Genomic DNA, 17,288 nt, shown 5'->3' on the forward strand with positions numbered 1-17,288 from the left:
CTAAGTGCCCATCACTGAAGTAGATTTAAAATGTTCCCTGCATGGCTCAGGGAATTTTGCAGAAAAGGGAGAGGAAAGAGCCACAAGTTGGGACATTTTGCAGAGACATTGCCTCTCCTTCCCATAATGCATGACACATAATCCCCATGTGGTTGACCTGCATTCCCAATGAGGAAGGCCTCTTCAGAAAAGGGGTAGGGAGGAGGGAAAGGATAATGCCAATATGAGTTGTTTACATACTAAATATGTCCATATCTAACTAAAAGAACAAAATAAAAAATTTAAAGTATGGTTAAAAAAAACCCACTTAAAGTTTCTAGAAATTGTCTTAAGGATATATAAAAACGAGAGAATATTTATTCATGAATTAATTTATTAATGAATCTGGTATTTGAACTATTACCTGCTTCTTCTATCCATTCTGCCTCCACATGATAAGCCTAACAGGTGGGTTCAGATGGAAAGATGGGAAATTGTCTCTTCCTCCAGTTTCTAGGCTCTGGTAGAATATTTGGAGGGCCAGACTGCCAGTCTTTCCTACAATTCTCAGGAGTGTGTTGTTGGAGTGCTATTTGAGGCAGGCAGAGCTGGGAGGATTTGGTTTCCATTGATCAGTCTTATCATTCTTAGGATGGACTCTACCAAAGGTATGATAGGTCAACAATACTGGGACCCTGCTCACCTTTATCCTGGCTGACTCACTAGGCAAACCTTCTGTGCCAGGAGTGCACTCTAAGAAGACCAGAGGCTAACCTTCTCCCAGTATGCAGTCACAGAGCAGGGATATCATCTTCGAAGAATCATATCATGTTGTCTTCGTTGAGCTCTAGCCATGTAGCACAGAGGTAGGGATGACGGCAGCAATAAAAAGGAAAATCTCTGCACTCTGCATTTTTTTCCTGAGGGGATGGATTTTATTAGGCAGAGTAACTAACAGAGAACTGAGGAGTTCATGCATAAGGGCACTGACAAAAACAAGGCAGACCTTGATGGTGAGTATTTAAGAAAATTCTACCCAGGCACAGAAAGTCAAATGCCACATGTTTTCTCTCATACGTGTATCCTAGCTTCAAATGTTTATATTTGTATGTGAGTTGGAGGAAAAGTAGCCCAGGAAGCTAGAAAGGGGCCACGGGAGAGGGAGAAAAGGGGAGGGTATAGTAGATATACAAGCAGAGGATACTGGGGGTTGAATGATCTCTGTGGAGTCAGGGGAGGGGATGAAGAAGAGAAGGGGTGGGAGGAGGGTTAATCAAAAGATGTTATGACTAAGTCATGTGGAAACCTACTTCTTTGCTAGCTAATAATATATTAAAAAAAAAAAAAAAACAGAGAGTTTAGGCAGAAGTACCCTGTTCAGGTGGATAATGCTGTGCCCAGAAGCCATCATTCTTAGAAGAAAATTTCAGAGCTGGGGGGCAGGTATACTTTCCAGTGAGTTATAAGTCAGGTAGGCTGATACCTGCAAAATATTACAGGTGATTGTCAAGGCTCTTGGTTGCCCACCAGAACTAGATATTAAGACCTATTGCTAAAGTCACCACATGTTGGGGCTGTGGGACACTGAGGAATGAAGCTGGATCTGAGTTGAAAGCTTCCTCCCTGTTGACTACCTTTCATGATGCTGGAAAGAGCTATGCAAATCATTGAGGGAGAAAAGTTATCAATGGCCTTAACCAATAGTGGACCCTGCAAGCTTTATGACTGGCCAGCCAGATCTAATGTATCTAGTGCAATGATGGCATGTCTGTTATGTGGAAGACCAACTGCTCTCTGACTGGATTTGAGGCCCATTCTGCTGAAAGGAGTTTATGCCTGGTACTGAAAACCTAATGAAAAGCCTATGGCCAGGGAAGTCATAAGCCCTAACTACTACTGTTGTCTGGCTAAATGCATATATTATACCCATCAAACAGCTCTTTAAATACTATGTTTATACCCATATATTAATGCTACTTTCACTTTTTGTTTAAGAGGCTTCTCTTTCAGATAGCAATGACTACTAGGATGGCTCTAAACTCACTATAGCACTGAGAAGAAATGACAATAGAGTTTCAGCACTAAGTGAGACAACTCTATCATACCTTCCACCAACACACCTCCTCCAACAAGAGTCCACCACCCAAATTGCCACCAGCTGGAAAGAAAGCATTCAAAATACATGAGTTTATGGGGGACACCTAATTCATACCACCACAAACACCAAGAAACTGGCATTTCCCCCAGGCAGCTCATGCTGAGAAAAGACAGACTATTGCCTAGTGGCTGTCCTAGAAGGAATTTGCATCAGGGAAGATTTAGCGACCTTACAGGTGAGGCTGGAGTTCAGACTATAAGATGGGTACAGGACCATACTTTCACAGGGATTGCTTAATTATGCATACTTCACCATTTAAACCCAAACCTCACATCAGGACACTGAAGATGGATTGAGGAGTAGACTCACTGGATCTTCTTGTCCCTTTTCCCAACGTGGTCACATTAAATAATTATCTTTTTCTATTTTTCATTATTAATTTGACTCTTTTAATTGGCTTTTTGAGGACTGGTGGCCAAGTCTGGTTTGTTGTGATGCCAGGAAATATGCTGTGACCTTAACTCCAGTAAACACACATGCTAGGCTGTATCCACAGAAACACAAATCAGGGGCAGTCCTGAGGCAGACGAGAAAGTATTATTCAAGGCACACCGAGTTTCATCAGCCAAGAATCTTTTTTTTTAAATTTTTTATTTATTTATTTATTTGAGAGCGACAGACACAGAGAGAAAGACAGATAGAGGGAGAGAGAATGGGCGCACCAGGGCTTCCAGCCTCTGCAAACGAACTCCAGACGCGTGCGCCCCCTTGTGCATCTGGCTAACGTGGGACCTGGGGAACCGAGCCTCGAACCAGGGTCCTTAGGCTTCACAGGCAAGTGCTTAACCGCTAAGCCATCTCTCCAGACCATCTGCCAAGAATCTTGAACCTAAGTGGCTCAAAAGACTTAAGCAGAACTTCTGACCTTGCATCAAATAAAAATTAAGCTAAGCCTGGCATGGTGGCGCACACCTTTAATCACAGCACTCGGGAGGCAGAGGTAGGAGGATCACTGTGAGTTCAAGGCCACCCTGAAACTAGAAAGTGAATTCCAGGTCAGCCTGGGCTAGAGTGAGACCCTACCTCAAAAAAAAAAAAAAAAAAAAGCCAAAGTGAATATAAAGACAAAAAGGCCAAAAACATCTTTCCTCATTCCCTAATGGTCAGACCCAAACTACTTGGAGCCTGACTCAGTGACTTGTGATGCCTTAAACAAACAGGACCGGATTCTTAATGCCTCCTGACAGCTCACCACAAAAGACCAGTCTCAGGGAGAAAAGTAGTGTTATTGTACATAAGCAGACATTAGGCACTGAAGGACAAATCCCACCTCCTGTTTCTTTGGTAACATTAAAAAGGGAAACATTTCAACCTCCCAGCCCTTCCAAAGCGGGGCCGGGGGAATCACTTCTCCCTGACCAGAAGGCTTTGCAGAACTTATCAATCGTTATCTGGTCAAGACACCACCTTGCACCTATAGACATTCTAAGGAGATGGGAGGAATATCTATGTCCTTAATGAAGCAATTTATCTGTTTCCAGGCATTCCCTACAAACCAGATGGCCACCAGTCCTTAACAAGCAAATTAAGAGTCAAATTAATAAAAGAAGCCCCTCCCTCATGCCAGTTGCTCACAGATCTTCATGGCCTATCCACGTTTCCAAGTTCTAACTCAAAAAGCTTAACTTCCCACTTTTCCCTTTCTTTTCTCTGAATGCAAGCTGAAATCCTAAGCATGCTTGCTTTCCCTGACACTTTGGGGTCTTTCCACCTTTTTCTTCATAAATTTCCTTTGCCTTATGTCACATCCTCAGTGTGCTTAATCTTTCATGGTCACAATATAAAGAATTAAACAGTATGAAAATCTGCACCATTATAAAATTTACTACCTCAAGATTGTGAATTGTGTTCTGAAATTCTATTCAGATACAATTCCATTCAAATTGCCCTGGAGACAAAACCAGGTAATTGCTTAGTGTTAGTTTATTTATTTGTTTGTTTTGGTTTTTCTCGGTAGGGTTTCATTCTAGCCTGGGCTGACCTGAAATTCGCTATGTATTCACAAGGTAGCCAGGAACTCACAGTGCCTAATGTCTGCCTCATCTCTCCAGACCCCTTTCTTTCTTTCTTTTCTTTTTTTTTTAATGACTTTTTTCCCTTATTTATTTGAGAGCAACAGACACAGAGAGAGAAAGACACGGAGAGCTAGAGAGAGAGAGTGGGGGTACCAGAGCCTCTAGCCACTGCAAATGAACTCCAGATGCATGCGCCCCCTTGTGCATCTGGCTAATGTGGGTCCTGGGGAATCGAGCCTTGAACTGGGGTCCTTAGGCTTCACAGGCAAGCGCTTAACTGCTAAACCATCTCTCCAGGCTTTTTTTTTTTTTTTTGAGGTAGGGCCTCGTTCTACCCCAGGCTGACCTGGAATTCACTATGTAGTCTCAGAGCGGACTTGAACTCATAGCAATCCTTTTCACCTCTGCCTCCTGAGTGCTGGGATTAAAGGTGTGCATTACCATCCTCGGCTTCAGTGTTTATTCTTTCTGGGATTAGAGAGTTGACTTAGTGGTTAAGGTGCTTGTCTGCAAAGCATAAGGACCCATGTTTGACTCCCCAGATCCCACGTAAGCCAGACACACAAGGTGACACATGCACAAGGTTGCACATGTGCACAAGGTGGTGCATGCATCTGGGGTTTGATTGGAGTGGCTGGAGGTCCCAACACACCAATTGTCTCTCTCCCTCCCCCTCTCTCTCATAAAAAATTTTAAAAAACTTTCTGACAGGGCTGGATAGATATCTCAGTGGTTTAAGGCTCCTGTTTGCAAAGGCACTTGCTTGCAAAGCCTGATGGCCCAGATTCAATATCCCAGGACCCACATAAAGCCAGATGCACAAAGTGGCACATGCATCTGGATTTTGCTCACAGTGGCAAGAGGCCCTGGCACATCTATGCTCTCTGTCTCTCTCCCTCTCTAAATAAATAAAAATATTTTTAGGGGCTGGAGAGATGGCTCAGAGGTTAAGGTGCTTACCTGCAAAGCCTAATGACCCAAATTCGATTCCCTAGTACCCACATAAAGCCAGATGCACAAGGTGGCACATATTCTGGAGTACATTTGCAGAGGCTAAAGATCCTAGTTTGTTCTTATTCTCATTCTCCCCCCCCCGTGTGTGTGCGTGCGTGCGTGTGTGTGTGTGTGTGTGTGTGTGTGTGTGTGTGTGTGTCTAGGCATAGTGGTACACACCTTTAATTCCAGCACTTTGGAGGCCAAGGTAAAAGGTTTGCTGAGAATTTAAGGCCATCCTGAGTACAGAGTGAATTCCAGGTCAGCCTAGGCTAGAGGGTGACCCTACCCAAAAAACAACAACAACAAAAAGGGCTGAAGAGATGGCTTAGCAGTTGAGGTGCTTGCCTGCAAATCCAAATGACCCAAGTTCGATTCCCTAGTACCCACATAAAGCTAGATGCACAGGATAGCACATGTGTCTAGAGTTCATTTGCAGTGGCTAGAGGCCCTGGCATACTCATTCTCTATCTGCCTCCCCCTCTCTATCTCTCTTAAATAAATAAATATCTTTTAAAAATCAAAAAAAAATTTCTGACAATTCTTACCTGGTAAATACTGTTACCTCATGCCTTGTGTTCATCATTCCCAGCATAAGGAAAGGTGACGGTCAGGAAGCTAAGCTTAAAAATCAAATCAACCTCCTACCTAGAGTCTGAAAAACTATTCATGTGCCCATGAGTGTGTTCTCTCTGTCACAAGGAGAAACACAACCTGAGGGAATATAGAAGACCAGGAAGTATGGGGACTTGGGAAGGAAAAGGAGCCCCTTACCAGAGTCTAATTGAAGTCTCCCTCTAGCTGAGAATTCTAGCACAATTAACAACACCAGCTTTGATGCTTGCCTACAGAGACGATATACCTTGTACATAGAGATATTTTGTGTTAAAATTGAAATGACTCAGGTTTAAGGCATGAACTCCTATGACACTGGGAAGGGCTTCATCTCTCTCTCTCTCTGAGGCATTTTCTGGGAATCTCACAAACAAGATTATTAACTTTGTTTACAATAAAGATATCTTAACTTCCTGCATCTCTGTGATCTAGACTTTCATTTAATCAATTCTAATCCTGTCAGGTATAATTCAAGAACAACCCTATGATCTCATTTGGATTCCTTGGCTATCCTTTAAGATAATAACTTCAAAACCCACCAAAATAGTATATATAGCTATTGTAAAGACAATGAAATATGACTCCTCTTTGAGAAGCCCACACTCATGTTACTGGATGTCTTTCTTCCTGAGTACCTCTCTTAATGTCTACATTAAAATGTTTTATTATTGTTGTTATGGATTAGTATGAAATTATTACTGTTATTGTTATTGTTATTTATGTGTGTGAGTGCAGAGGCACCTGTGTCACAGTGCACGTGTTGAGGTCAGAGACAATTTTGGGGTCAGTTCTTGCCTGTCCACCTCATTTGAGGCAGCGGATTCTTTTTCTGCTGTTCTTGGATGTGTTTCCCAGGAACTTTCAGAAAACTCCCCCTGCCTTCACTTCCCATATTACTATTAAGAGCCCACAATAGCTTTTGGCTTTTTATATGGGGTCTGGGGATGAAACATGGGTCCCTGGCTGACTGAAGTGTAAAATGATAAACTCTTTTACCTGTGAAAATAGTCTCTTGACAAACAAGGAGGAAACTCTGATCAAAGATATTATAGGAGACACAATATGAAAAAAAAACAAATTTTACTAAATTAGTACAGCCAGATGATCAAATAAGTAATAAAAACATTAAGTTCCAGGCTGGAGAGATGGCTCTGCACTTAAAAGCACTTCCTGTGCATGCATGAGGGCCTGAGGACGCATGAGAAACTGCTTTAGTTTGATCCCTAGGACCCATATAAACAGCTGTTCTTGATCACATGTGTCTATAACCCCAGGCCCATAGAGGAGCAGAGACCAAAGAATTGCCAGAGCTCATAAAAAAATTGACAAGCTCTGGGATAAGTAAGAGACTTTCTCAAGTAAGAACAGGAGGAAGAGTGATGAAGCAGGACACTCAACATTCTGCTCCAGTCACCACAGGCAAGTGCACCAAGCACAGGTAAGTGCATGGGCACCACATGGGCACATACATATGCATACACCACACAACACACCACTTATATACATAAGAAAACAAACATAAAGGAACAGTAAGTTCTAAAAACGGAGCAACAATGTAGACACAATGAAGGAGAAACAAGATTAAGATATTTTTTGTAAGCAGTCAGCCAGAAACAAAGGCCCAAGGATGCCACCCAGCCTGCCCTGGAAGGACTAGAACCCAAATCTGATCCAGTCTCCTCAAGATGGCTGTAAGAAACACTCCTCAGCAGGAAATACCTGCTTCTTCCTCAGCTCAGCACACCTCGGTGGGCTGGCCCCTCCTGAGTGAGCCCCTTGAGTACACAAACCAAACAGTTCTCTCCTTACACACCTGAGTCTGATAACAAGGGTCACCCTAATTGGATGTCTGATCCACATGAAGGAGCCTAACCACGTGGGTAAGCCCTCTCTTTTTATTTATTTATTTATTTTTGGTTTCGAGGTAGGGTCTCACTCTAGCCCAGGCTGACCTGGAATTCACTATGGAGTCTCAGGGTGGCCTCGAACTAACAGCAATCCTCATACCTCTGCCTCCCGAGTGCTGGGATTAAAGGCATGAGCCACCACGCCCGGCAGCCCTCTCTTCTTTCTATGGTTCTACCTGAGCACCAGTGGGTAAGTCTGTCTCTGGTCTTCCCAGCCTGGCTGGGGAAGGGGGCACTACTTTATTGCTTGCTTCTACATGGGTCTTGCTTTGAGGTGCTTTCTTGCTTTGTTGCATGTATGATTTTTCTTTGATCTGAGTCTTTCACTGTATCTTAATCCTGTCTGGTCTTTTGTGTGAAGGGAATCTTTTGGTTTGTGTGCTTTGCGTTCTATGTGTGCCTTCCCCAGAGCCTTTTGTTGCTGTTTTCGATTTCGTTTGTTTGTTTTGGGGGAGTTTATTGGGGGTGGGTCGAGATAGGATCTCACTGTAGCTAGCTCAGGCTGACCTGGAATTCACTATGTCATCTCATGGTGGCCTTGAACTCATGGGCAATCCTCCTACCTCTCCCTCCGGAGTACTGAGATTAAAGGCGGGCGCCAGCACACCCAGTCCTAGCGCCTTTTTATTCTGCGAGAATTCTCTGTGGTGGATATTCTCCCTGTCTTCCCTCTCCCTTTCCAGCAGGGCAAGGAGGAGATTCTCCTTCGGCTTGAGTCTTTCAGCTAACCTCCTTCCTGGATCTTAATACCCCCTAAAATAAACCTCCTAATTCACAATTTATCCTTGTAGAGGTCTGCTTTGTTAATTTTTTGGATAAGGACACAAAAGTTAGGGTTCACAGGGCCTCCCTGAATCCCCTAAATTCTGATCAGGACTACAATATATTTTCCAAACTATCTTGTTTTCAAACAAATATTGCCAGACGTGGTGGTGCATGCCTTTAATCCCAGCACTAGAGAGGCAGAGGTAGGAGGATCACCATGAGTTTGAGGCTAGCCTGAGACTACAGAGTGAATTCCAGGTCAGCCTGAGCTAGAGTGAGACCTGACTTCGAAAAACCAATATATATATAGATGTCATATAATATATATAATATATATATTATATAATATATTTATTATATATTATACATAATTATATATTATATAATATATTATATATTATATATTATACATAATTATATATATATATGACATATATATATATGACATCCATTAAGAGTGGAAAGTGTTGGGCAGGAGAGATGGCTTAGTAGTTAAGGCACTTACCTGTAAAGCTAAAAGACCCAAGTTTTGACTCCCTAGTACCCATGTAAACCAGATACACAAGGTGGCACATGAGTCTGGAGTTCACTTGCAGTGGCTGGAGGAATAATAATAAAAAAAAAAGACAGAAAAGTGTGATCAATACAAAAGAAAACACAAATCAGGCATAGGTGTGATTCCAAAGTCTGATGTGTGTTGAGTACTGCATGAGTAGAATTTCCTATTGTAGAAGTACTGTGTCTTGGGTTCACAGCAGGTCCTGTTAACATGCTTTTACTAATTGTTTTTCTTTTACTATTTTATTTTCATTTATTTATTTGAGAGAGGGAAACAGGCAGAGAGAAATAGAGAGAGAGAGGATGGGCGCACCAGGGTTTCCAGCCACTGCAAATGAACTCCAGATGTATGTACCACCTTGTGCATCCGGCTAACGTGGATCCTAGGGAATCGAACCTGGGTCCTTTGGCTTTGCAGGCAAGCACCTTAACCACTAAGCCATCTCTCCAGCCCATGATTGTTTTTAAATAAGGTATTCTAGACAGTGTGCTGATAATGTATCATGTGGGTGACTTCTTGTTAGGATTGTATCCCTTAATTTGAAAGAAATGCAGGCGTGATCACTTCTTGGCCTTTTGGCTAAGATCAAGTGTAGAAATGCAGGTGTGTAACTGAGACATGATTTTTTTTAATGTATATGTCTTGGATATTATTGAATTTTGGGGGATCCAAGTGTAAACATTTTGTTATATACTAAAAAAATGTATCAAAAGGGATTAATTCAGCTATGCCAAAATATTGAAGTTAATCATGGGACTCTAGCTGCTTCTCTAGTTGGTATGTGGAATGCTAAAGCTAGGACCCTACTAAATTGTTTCACTGATAGGCTGCCCATACTGAAAGGTTAGGTGAATGTTATCTTCCTGTTGTCTTAGACAGCCAAATTGTTACCACAATGTTCAATCCTCTTAATGCTCACTCACATTTTGAAGTATCAAATCTTAACTTGGTTTAACAAATACATTTTTCTAACCTTTGAGAAAAAAAGGAAAGATTCTTCAAAGTGACATTGGAGTTTTAAAAAATCACGCCTTACATATTTTGTTAGACATATGGGTGTATATATAATTTATATATAATATATATAAATACACAAGATAATCCCTATTTCAAATTAATATGGTTCCTATTTAAAGTGATTCATACTTGAATAAAAGTTTGATTCCTTTACTTTTTAGAAGATCTAGTACATCATATTTTTCATTGTATTGTTCCACATCTTTTCTTTAACATTCTTAGTATAATGTATCCATTACTTAGTGTATATACATATTTATATATATATATATGGGCAACAACACTTATAAATTTAGCATTGTCTAAAAATAAACTCCTGTGCATTGGTTTACACTTGTGTGAATGGAATATTCTGAAGTCTGCTGTGCTTGTATCATGACTTACAGTATTTATGTTATGTTATAGTAATGCCATGTGGTTATTTACAGTGCTCTGACATACTTTCATGTGGTAGATTCTTTCTCAGGAACTCAATTTAACTATTATTTATTGATATATCAATGCCTTTGAAAAGCTTTTACTGGCACAATTTATTATTAAATTTTTAAACCTCCCAAAAATCAGGCAATAAAAACTCCCTGTAGAAGACATGAATGCTATTTTTTTTCCCAAGGTAGGGTCTTACTCTGGCCCAGGCTGACCTGGAACTCACTATGGAGTCTCAGGGTGGCCTCAAACTCATGGTGACCATCCTACCTCTGCCTCCTGAGTGCTGGGATTAAAGGCGTGCATCACCACGCCAGGCTGAATGCTTCTTTTAATAAATAAAGACTTTAATACAATTATAAATATGATCAAAGGACTCAAGAATAGTATTTGAAAAATTAAAGGAGAAGATTGGGGAGATGGCTCAACTGGTAAAAATGCTTGCCCTCAAGCATGAAGACCTTATAAGAGTTACAGACCTCCCACCTGGCTATGCCTCTCAAACCCAGAACCTGACACACTTGAGTTCAATCTCCAGTACCCACACAAATGCTAGGCACAGTAATACACACTTGTAATCCCAGCACTGAAAAAGCGAAGACAGGCAGATCCCTGGAGCTAACCAATCTAGCCTAATTGGTGAGCTCCAGGCCAATAAGAGGGCCTGTCTCAAAATGAGGTGGACAGTGTTCATGAGGACGACATCACTCAACATTGCCCTCTGTGCCCCGACCAGCGGGACCTAGTTATTCGTGAGGGCACCAGGAGGACCTTAGCCTGCAAAGAAAATGGGCGAGAGAGGGGAATGGACTCAGGCAAACCAACTCTTGTCGAGAGTCATTTATTCAGCCAGAAGGCTCATCTTTTAAAGTCAGTTTTAGGTAGGGGAGGGGTAAGGGGAGTAGAGGGTGAGACAGTACAGAATCTTCTTGCACAAGGCACGGATCATATGGGAGGGGGTCAGGGCGACCTAGGTGGTGGAAGGTTACAAACTCTTCTTGGCCTCAGGCCAGAGACATTGTGGTTGTTCTGAGAAGTCAAAACTCAGGGGCCTTGATACTGCAGGCGCAGAGCAGAATGTTTATTCTTTAGCCAGAATGCAGCAGGGGTGGAGAAGGGGGTAAGGGAAAGATGAAGGATTTCTTTAAGGGTGGTCCCCAACACCTCTGGCCTCCACATGCATGTGTACATGCACAGATAAACATTGATAGGCACATGCATGCACACCACACCCACATACACAGGCAGGGAGGAAAGGAAGAATCAAGAGTATGATAACAATATGTCATATAGAGAAGAGGAGTACACCAACTAAGAACTACTGTAACACTGAAACCATATTGAGACAGAATGGGCTGCACTTGTAGGAGACAGAAATAATATTCTAAATTCTAAAAAGACACTCCTGCTATCAGAGTACCACCCTTTTGGCACTTGAAAAATTACTATATTCATCAAGCATGCAAGAATCTGGGCCTGAAGCTTACCTCCAAAGAAAATATACAAAAGGCTTCCACCCTCCACATATCAAAGGAATGAATCTAGGGACAAAGACCTCTGTCAGGCCCAGAACTATCTTCCACCTACCATGCCATAAGAACTCTAAGACTCTTTCTAAATGGGGTATCTTGGCTCTTTGAAAAGATAAATAAAATTGACAAACTAATAAATGAAACACAGAGGAGACACAAGTAATAAAATTACAGATTAAAAAAAAAAAAGAAGACGATAAAACAGATACAAATGAAATCCAAAGGAGCATAAGGAAATAGTTTGAAAACTATTCCAAAAAACTGGAAAACACAAAAAGAAGTGGATTAATTCCTAGACACACATGACCTACCAAAATTAAATCAAGAAGATATAAACAACTTAAACACATCCATAAAAACCAGTGGGGTTTAAGCAAGTATAAAAAGTCTCCATAACAGTCCTCCCCAGCAGCCTTCCCAAGGCAGCAGGAAGCTAGTTTGTCCTCTGCACAGGAAGCACCAGCCATTTCTGAGTCCTTTGGTTCCCTGGGGGCCAGGTCAGAAGCTTGCACACCAGAGCAACATCTTGGCCTGCAGCCCCCTGGCTTGTTACCCACCTGGTGATCCAGCCCTGGGGTGGCATAAGTGTTACCCAAGCAGAGGTTTCCAAAACAAGAAACACCTGCTACAGCTAAAACTGACGTAGCTGTGGACAAGAACAGAGCAAAAAAATTTTTGGGTGGCGTTAAGCATGCCAAGTGACAGCTGTGGGACCACATGCTGCCAGAAGTGCAGCAGTGATACCAGCAATTCCTATACATGGGCTTTGACAAGATGAATTTGAAAATGATGTCACCCATTGACAAAATAGTGTTAGAAATGGACATGACTACTATGGTGATTACTACCAATGTCACTATGACAAAAATGCTACCATTGGCCCCAGGAGCCCCAGCTGCTTTAGGCATGGAGCCAGCATCGACTGTGATGATTGTTAACCATTCTACTAACCTTACTGTGCCGCATGCAAGAAACCAATAGTGCTTCTCTTCTGGTGCCCCCAAAGCCTATACTACACTTCTGAAAGTAATCCCTCACCCGTGCTCTGTAAGTAAGCCTCTGTCAGAACTCACTGGTTTGCCAAACTGGACTTCGGTCGAATTGTTACTTTAGTCTGTCATTAGTACCATTATTTTAGATGAATAGACATTTATTCACATCTCTTTCAGAAAACTTAATACAACAAATTGGTGCCCTATGTAGGGTGTGACAGAACCAAAGATGAGTTTGGGAGATGCAATTGCATACTCTTTACACTGAGTAGCAAGACATTCAAATGAAGTTAATTGCCAGAATATGGTGCATCCATGGGGGCAATCCTGACATGGCCATCCTTTTCCATATGGTGGTTGAATGGACCTTGAAATGGGTATGAAGCTGAGCCCTATGGAGGTGGAGTATCCATAGGAGGAATCCCAGTGTGGCCATTTTCCCTATGTGGTATGGAGTGGCACACCTGCTTTATAATAGCGTCCATTCCATGAGTATCAGCACACTCTGAAAACAGCTGAAAGACAAGCCATTGCAGTCCATGAGAACAGCAAGAGAATAGGATGAAATTGCTGGCAAGCTCACATAGCAGATGTGTAGCCAACACTATGCATAATAAGATACTAGACATTCCACTAGGCTGAATATAAGTGAGGAATTACAATGGGAAAAGGATATGTGGATAGCACCTTCCACATCAGCCTCTGGGTTGACAGGGAAGATGAACAAAACAGAAGATGAGTTGGAGGTGCTAACATGTCATTTCTTATGGCTGAGGGACAGAAGAGAAAGAGAGTACAAATTAGATCTGTATTAAAGAACCCCTCCTAAGACCCAAAAACTTGGAACAAGTGGAAAATGTTGGACAGTGCAGAGGGAGAAAATGAGGTAGAAGTGATGGAAGATATACCTAAGGTTTGAACTTGAATACAAAGGAAGGGAAAATGTATGATCCAGTATGTAGATGGGAACCTTAACAATTGCCCAGTGCAGAAAAACATGACACTAAGGGAGCGATTTAAACTTCTTGTATTGAGAGCTGAGAGATGGCTAAGGTACTTGTTTGTAAATCCTGATGGCCAGATTTCAACTCCCCAGTTCCCATGTAAAGCCAGATGCACAGAGTAGTTCATGCATCTGGAGTTCGTTTACAGCAGCAGAGGCCCTGGTGTGCCCATTCTCTCTCTCTCTTAAATAGGTATTTAAAAATACTTATTGTATTAAGAACTTTTAAGCAAAAAATAAAAAACAAAACCTGTCATGGCCTCACTTGTGTGGGTGTGGGACATAGGGGCAGATGGAATCAGCCTGAGTGCCAGAGATGCAAATAAGCATCATTGAGACAAAGGCTGAGTAATGAGGCAATAATGAGTACTGAGGGAAATATCCCTTGATGGACTGATCATAAAAGCCATTAGGAATGCTGGTCATTATTATCTGAGGTCTCAAAGATCTGCTTTTCTCTTTCTGTCATGGGTTCTTGTTTTGCTTTATCAGTTTACAGGCCTGTATTACTTGCTGATCCAAGTCACTTAGATCTTCCAGAGCTTCTGTTATCTCATAAGCATCATGCCCACGATGGGGCTCAGCAAAATCACTAAAGCCCTGTGCCAGTTCCAAGATCCCTGCCAAATTAAATTCTTTCTTAACTCTCCAGTGAGCAAAATCCCATTGGGCTTGGTGAATTGAGCATCATCTACTGGCCCTCACTTTCCCAATGTCTTCCCCACCCCCATTTTCTCTTAGTCCCTCCCTGACTTTCATTGGGACCTCAGATAATAATAGCCATGTGTTCCTAGAAACAAACCTAGCCAAGGAGGTGAAAAACCTCTACAATGAAAACTCAAGACACTGAATAAAGAAATAGTACAGGTCACTGAACGTTGGAAAGTCCTCCTAAGATCATGGATTTTTAGAATTAATACTATAGAAATAGCTATATTACTAAAAAAATTATCTACAGATTCAGCGGGACCCCATAAAAATCCCAATGACATTTTTTCACAGGATAAGATAAAAAATGAATCCTAAAACTCATATGGAAACAAAACAAAAAAAAAAAAAAACAACCCTCAAGTAGCCAAAGCAATCCTAAGCAGAAAATACAATGCTGGGGTCAGCACAATATCTGGTGTGAAACTATACTACAAAGCCATAGCTTTGAGATCAGGCTGTGACCTGTTCTAATGTACTCTGTATACTATGTAAAACAGTAGTTTTTCAGACGGTGTCCTGCCCTGAGAGACTCCATTTTACAAGGATCTAAAAATATAGGTATTTAGTTATTTCTTTGAGAGATAAGAGAGAGAGGGGGAATATGGGTGTTTCAGGACCTCCTGCCACTGCAAAGAAACTCCAGACCACTTTGTGCATTTGACTTGACATGGGTACTGGGGAATCAAGCCATCAGGTTTTGTAAGCAAGTGCCTTTAACCAATGAGCCATCTCTCCAGCCCCCAAGCAGCTTTTAACTCCATTTTGAGGGTGGAGGATAACTCTGCACCTATGTGTACATGTGGATAGCACCTTCTGTCTGGCACCTCCCATGGGTCATAGACTGATAAGTGATTTATTTCTAGGAGCAGAAAGGAAGTCACTCTATGTCTTTATCAAGGTGAATTGGGATTATAAAAGCACATGGATGTGTTAAAATCCTATCAGGAATGCCAGGACCAAGAACTTGCCAGAAACATGAGACTGAGGAAAGGATATAACCCCCTCACCTGCATTACCATAAAGAAGCGAACACTTAGGTACTGTGATGGCAAAGGCCCCCACAACCTGTCATCTGACTACCTGGTAAGTACATAAACTAACACCTAATGGGTCTGGGGGCTTCAGCTCAGCTTGGTCCCTACTGTTAATTATTCAACTGTAATCTGCTTTGGCTATTTAACCATGTGGCCCTACCATCCATCCGTCTGTCTATTTGTGTGAAACCTATCTTATCCTTCAACTCACCTTTCTTCTGCAGCTGGCTCAACTCTACAGCGCTACTCAAACCTGTGACCTAGCAGCAGCCTGATGCTACTCCTACTTTCCTGTAGACCTCCAGCTGGTTTGGTTATCTCACCTCTACAAACTCTTTGGCACTTCTATCAGTTTTCCATCTCTGGTTTCTCTGGCCTCTTTGTAACTCTTTGCTCTTTTCACCCTTTGTAGTCATTCTGAAATTTATATATGCATATATATCACACATTTAATGTGTGATTTGAGAGTTAACATTAGTAATAATTTTGCAATCAAAAGCCCTGTGTTTGCCTTGGCCAGGACTATCAAGGAAAGCAAGAGTACCTAGTAAATGGCTACCAATGAAACTGCCATACTTTGTGAGTTTATTGAGTAACAATAACATTGCTTATCTGTATTTATAATACAATGCACTCACAACACATTAACAAAAACAGCATGGTACTTACACAAGAACAGGCTAGACTAGACTACACTGGACTGGACTAGACTAGACTAGACATAACAAAATAGAACAGAACAAGTCCTGCAGGAGAAACTACTTCTGTTACCTAGCTAACTACATATATTCACCAAACTGCCCTCTAATTTCTTATGTTTATGCCCATATATTAATCCTATTCTCACTTTTTGTTAGAGAAATTTCCCTTTTCAGATAGTGGTGACCACTGGGGAGACTCAAAGCTCAATGAAGTACTGAGAAGAATTGACAGTGGACTGTTCAGTATTAAGTGATACATCTCTATCACACCTTCCAAGGCTCAGAGAGCATTGCAGAAGAGGTGGTAGAAAGAATGTAAAAGCAAACCAGGCGTGGTGGTGCATGCCTTTAATCCCAGCATTTGGGAGGCAGAAGTAGGAGGATTGCCATGAGTTCAAGGCCAACCTGAAACTCCATAGTGAATTCCAGATCAGCCTGGGCTACAGTAAGACCCTACCTAAAAAAAAAAAAAAAAAAAAAAAAAGAATGTAAAAGCCAAAGGAAATGGAGGAGTGCTTTACAATACTGTCTTCCAGACACAATGTGTCCATGAGGCAGTTAGGGTGACTGGGACCCTGAAAGTAAACAGCAGGAACATCTTTAGGCCTATCCTTGCAGTATTTACTTTGCCAGAGAAGAATCTGGCTTCTCCTTATCTTTTGCCTAAAGGAATTCCCTAGAACAATCTGAGCCCCTCCCTGGGAGGGAGGTCCCCTTTCCTAGAATTTAAATCTGATCCTGACATTTGGTTGGTTAAATCATGGCTGGCCTCTTCTTGAGCTAGCCCCTAGCCCAGACCAGTCAGCCCTCATTCTGGCTCACCTAAGCCTGAAGGTGAAGCCTACTACAATGAGGTTATAAATAGACCTTACCAGGGACAA

The 17,288-nt window shown here is 41.8% G+C and overlaps 1 protein-coding gene and 1 pseudogene across 1 annotated transcript in view; one reads left to right on the forward strand and one right to left on the reverse strand.

Moving 5' to 3' along the window:
- Positions 1-17,288, reverse strand: part of Tex11 (testis expressed 11) — a 258,655-nt gene that overhangs the window by 170,303 nt on the left and 71,064 nt on the right. The window lies entirely within an intron of this gene.
- Positions 9,551-9,675, forward strand: LOC123456770 (annotated as a pseudogene).

This window comes from Jaculus jaculus, chromosome X (assembly GCF_020740685.1).
Source record: "Jaculus jaculus isolate mJacJac1 chromosome X, mJacJac1.mat.Y.cur, whole genome shotgun sequence".
NCBI lineage: Eukaryota > Metazoa > Chordata > Mammalia > Rodentia > Dipodidae > Jaculus > Jaculus jaculus.